General features: G+C 36.5%; 1 non-coding gene across 1 annotated transcript; it reads left to right on the top strand.

Moving 5' to 3' along the window:
* The first annotated feature begins 400 nt into the window (after nucleotides 1-400).
* Nucleotides 401-511, top strand: LOC137714015 (small nucleolar RNA R71). The gene has a single exon (XR_011065358.1). It is a non-coding gene; the product is annotated as a small nucleolar RNA R71 (small nucleolar RNA).
* Nucleotides 512-5,078: the final 4,567 nt, after the last annotated feature.

The raw sequence follows: 5,078 nt of genomic DNA on the forward strand, positions 1-5,078 counted from the left end.
ATTCCTTGGTCTTTGGTTGTAAGAATTCATGAGGTTCACTTGTTCTTGAACATACTCGGGATAAGCTTCCCTAGATGGACATTGGTGAGTAGGATGGCTTGGTATGTTGCAAATGGCACACACTTCATTTGCTTTTGGCACCATGTTGAGCACGGATTCAAGCTTCCTTTCTAGGTTAGCTACCTGCAACAAAAGCTCATGATTAGAACTTGTTTCATAGACTCCAACTTTCTTACCCCTTAAGTCTTTGTGTTGAGCATTAGACCCCAACATCTCATAAATGTTATATGACTCTTGAGCATTCTTTTTCTTCAATGCTCCACCTGCTGCATTATCCACAGTTGATTGACAATTTTGGGTTAGTCCATCATAGAAAATTTGCATTTGTAAGTGAAAAGGTAACCCATGGTGTGGACATTGTATCAAGAGGCCTTTAAAACGCTCCCAACACTCATTGAAAGGTTCACCATCATCTTGTTTGAAATTGAAGATTTGTCCCCTTAATGTGGCTGTCTTTTGAGTGGAAAAGAACTTCTCCAAGAACTTCTTAGCCACGGCATCCCATGTAGTGAGGGAACCTGGTGTTAGAGTCATCAACCAACTCTTGGCCTTATCTTTCAAGGTGTAAGGAAACACTCTCATCCTCAAATTCGCTTCACTCACTCCCTGCAAAGGTAAACCACTCACAACATTGTAAAACTCTTTAATATGAGCTAAAGGGTCTTCATTAGGTAAGCCATAAAATGAAGGAAACATATGGAAATGTGAAGATTTGAGATCATAGTTTCTAGCTTCTGTGGGCAGCAAGATGCATGAAGGTGAATTTGGTATGATTGGTTGAGCAAAGTCCTCCAAAGCTCGAAGTTCATCTTCGTTGCCCGCCATCTCTTCTTCTCTTCCCCAATTGAATTGCTCAGATTCTTTACTTGTTGAACTAGGTGAATTCCCTTCCTCTTCCTCACGGTTAAAGGATGAACTTGATGGCACAAAGTTGTCCAAAGTGTGGCCCTTTAATCTTTCAATTCTTTGGCCTAACTCAACAAGTTTATTTGACATATACTACCTGAAACAAAGTAACACAAGTGTGAATGAAAATCAAGAAGCAAACAACAATGAAAAGAACAAAAATAAACTTAAAAAACGTTTGAAAAGACTCAAGGGATGTGGAACTAAACGCTTAGAACACTTAAACAATCCTAAAACCCAAAACAGCAACTAGAAGACTCAAAAATGCCTAAAAACCACTTTCTGGGCAGTTTTGAGCACCTACACTAATTTGGACGAAATTGGATGGAAACACAAATCAAAACACTTTCTAACTAATTTGGACAAAACAAAGACTCAAAGGACTCAAAACAGATTCACAAGACTCAAAACAAACTAAAAACTCTCAAAACTGCCTAAAAACACAAACTGGGCAGTTTTGACACTAAACTCAATTTTGGACGAAAATTAGGTTTGAGCTTGACTCAAAATGCTTCAAAACACAAGATAAGACAGATTCTAAGCCTAAAACTTAACAAAATATGGGGGAAATTGTATTTGGACGAAATGCAATTAAATGGACAGATTATAAAGAAAACAGATTGTAAAGCAAATTGATGTAAACCAATGGATAATGGAATGGCTAAGGTCTTCCTCTCTACTCACGAAATATATGCAACTTAAACCAACTTCCAGTTATCAATTCGACAATTTATGAACCTTGACACTAATCAAAATAACAAACAAGCAAACAAGCAATTACAAGGGACTGAAATCAGTCCCCGGCAACGGCGCCATTTTTGTTGATGTATATTTCCTTCTTAATGCTAGAATATATTTAGTATAATGGCATAAGTAAGGGTGTCGAATCCACAGGGACTAATTGGACCTATGTAATTACTTGTTTGCAAGAAGTCTAAGAAATGAATCAAACTAAACAAACTAGGCAGATTTGGAAATGAATCAACTAATCTAAATAGACAGATTTGTTTTTGTAACTTGAAAGCATGAGAATATGAAATAAACACAAATAAATGAATCAACAACTAATGTAATGGGATAGTATCAATGGAAATGAAACTAGGGATTCGGTTTCACCATTGCTCAACTAAGTCCATGTTTGTCAAGTTAGGTTGTACTCATTCATCTACCTATTTCTTGAGTTTGTTTCACTTGGATATGATCAACCATATGATGTGTGGATTTGATCAAATGTCTCTAATCATGAACCTAATTGTGATGTGCAACTTTGGTTCATAATCAAGATTATGTAATGTACAAGAAACTTTCATAAAACTAAAGGGAATAACTCGGCAGGATGTGTGCTAAACACTCCCTTCATTCATTCACATATCTACCAAGATTATGCATGATGTGTGTTCTAATCTTGGCTACACAACTTTGTGATTAATTCAAATGAAGATCAAACATTAAAATCAACACACAAAGTCACCATTAAAACAGAAAATGAAACAAGAAATAGATGGACAAAATGAGCATTCTAACTTAATTACATGGCAAACTTTGCAAGGTTACATCGAATCCCTAGGGGAGGATTAGTTACAATTCATGTTTACAAAAGATTTATCATAAAAATATAAAACATGAATGAACATAGAATTAATAAGAATAAACCCTTGAAGCAAAACTGATTTTGAAGTCCTTGAGGAGTGGCCTTCGGGGTTGGTTCTCCAAGTATGGTGCAACTGAATTAGATCCACTTGGTATGTTTTCTGCAAAGGGGAGAGCAAATGGGCAGAGAATGGACAGAGAATAGGGTGAAATGGAGCGGCTATGGGTGAATAAAAATGGGATGAATGCCAAGGACAGTTTCTGTGAAAAAGGAGAGAATGTAGAATGCAATGGAAAAATGGAGTGAATGCCAAGGACAGTTTCTGTGAAAAAGGAAAGGATGTAGAATGCAATGGAAAAATGGAGAGAATGTATGTGTGTAATGGAATGAAAATCCGAGAGAGAGGGAGAGTGAGTGAGTCACTTGGTGAATTTCTGAATAAGGTTAATGATGGAGAGACAATCAGATTGGATCTACCATTTGTTTAACTCAGATGGCAGTGCATAAGTGATGGAATGATGGGTTTCTGAGGTAGTGGGCGCATGGCATGGACAAGATCTGCAAGTATGTGTTTTGTTTAATCAAAATGCATGTGTCCTTGCTGCAACAAGTGAGTGGAATCTGCCAAAAGTGAATTGGAGCACCAGAAAATGTTTATACAAATATGAAAATGAGAAGAACACACGGCATGGACAAAGGGATGGGTTTGATTTCTGAAATGGTGGCTGCAAGGAGTTACTTGTTTAATCACCATGCATGTGAATTTCTGTAAAGATGAAGTGTAGAAATGTAATGGAGTGCACGGAATGGATGTAAATGTTTGTTGGTGTCAAAATGGCTGAAATGAATTAAGTGATGGAAATGGGATTGTGAGGAATCTGATTTGGTGCTAGAATTGCATCAAATGATGGGATGATATGGGAACACACGGCCAAGGTTGTGACATGCATGTGAATGCATGTTTTGATGTTGGAACCACATAGGTGACATCCATGTTTTTGCTTTGTTTAGAATCACCCAATATGGCCGAATTACATCCCTTAACACTTCACATCATTTCTGGAATGTTTTTACTTCATTTGCTTTCCCTTTGATCCAAATTCACACTTGGCTGCACACTAACACCAAATAATGTAAAATGCAACTAGTTCATTCTAAAACAATCACAAAAACGCCAAATAAGGAGGATATAAATGCATGCAAAGTGTGACTTATCAGTTAAACCTAGCAGATACAAGTGATTAGGGCCCCTAGGGTGCGGCACATTCCTCGGAAATTAAGTCTTAGCCCAATTGATTTCAGATATGGACTTATACAATCCAAATCCAAGAGGAAAAGGACCAATTTAAATCAGAATCCAAGAGGAAAAAGGGTTAGGAAATTCGTCCAAAATTGGACCTTCTAGAAACTAGGTGTTTTGTGACTGATTTTGGGTTTTCTAGAAGGAATAAAAGGGGGAAAGGTGCGGAACCCTTTTAAGGTCAGATAAGGCTTCTAGAAATTAGGTTTTTAGGTCCACTTGCAGCTAGGATTAAGGTGGAACAAGATTAGGTTAGGATAAGATAGGATAAGGTTTGGATAAGAGAAGGTTGTTAGGATAAGTTTCCATATTTCTTGCTATTTTCTTATCTTCTTTGTCTTGAACTTTCCTTTTCTGATTTGTAGCATGTTCCTAGCCTCTTTTGACTCCAAATTCGTCCATCCACCTTGCTCCATATACAAGCTATCCAAAATAAGCCCAAAAATGCTCTAAAAGGCTCAAAATTGCCTTTTCTTGCCAACTTTGTCATTAGGACCTACAAACACACGAAAATAGCTTAAAACACTATAATAAGTAGTAATTAGCTAACTAAATGTAAGGAAACAACATAGCTAAGTAGCATAAATATGCTCCTATCAATATATATAATCCAATAAGGCGATTTCTGGAATTATTAACATGTATTGATATGATCTTATGAATGGAATGCCACTACTTAGACGCGAGAACCAGGGATACCATATGCTCATACCAATTTTAAACTCCACATATTGAAACACATAACAATCAAGATAGAAGTCAAAGGGTTGTAACGAGGCTAAGGTATAGGCTAACAAAGAAAGGTAAGGATAAACAAAAGTTCTTAAAGCAATAGTAAGCAAAGTAATGAAATAAACACTTAGAATTCATTTTTGAATGTAGATACCAACTTTAAACACGAAAGGAAGATTCACACATTACTTAGGGCCAGATTTAAACTTTTGGACCCTTCCTTCAACAACCAATACTTGTGAGTTCATTCTCACTTATTGTCAACTCTTTTTTCTTTCTTTTCTTCAACTTTTACCTCTTCTTTTTTTTTTCTTTTTCATTTTTTTTTTCCGTGCTCTTTTCTTTCTTTGGCACACAAATCTTACATCTTCATAGATTTCCAACGAAAAACCTTCCCCCACACTTGTTTTTCTGCAATTTGTAGATCAAAAGGAATTCCCTCTAAGTCATGCTCCGCTATTCTTTAAGAATAAGGGTATGGATAGTCCT

This window comes from Pyrus communis, chromosome 13, assembly GCF_963583255.1.
Source record: "Pyrus communis chromosome 13, drPyrComm1.1, whole genome shotgun sequence".
In the NCBI taxonomy this organism is placed as follows: domain Eukaryota; kingdom Viridiplantae; phylum Streptophyta; class Magnoliopsida; order Rosales; family Rosaceae; genus Pyrus; species Pyrus communis.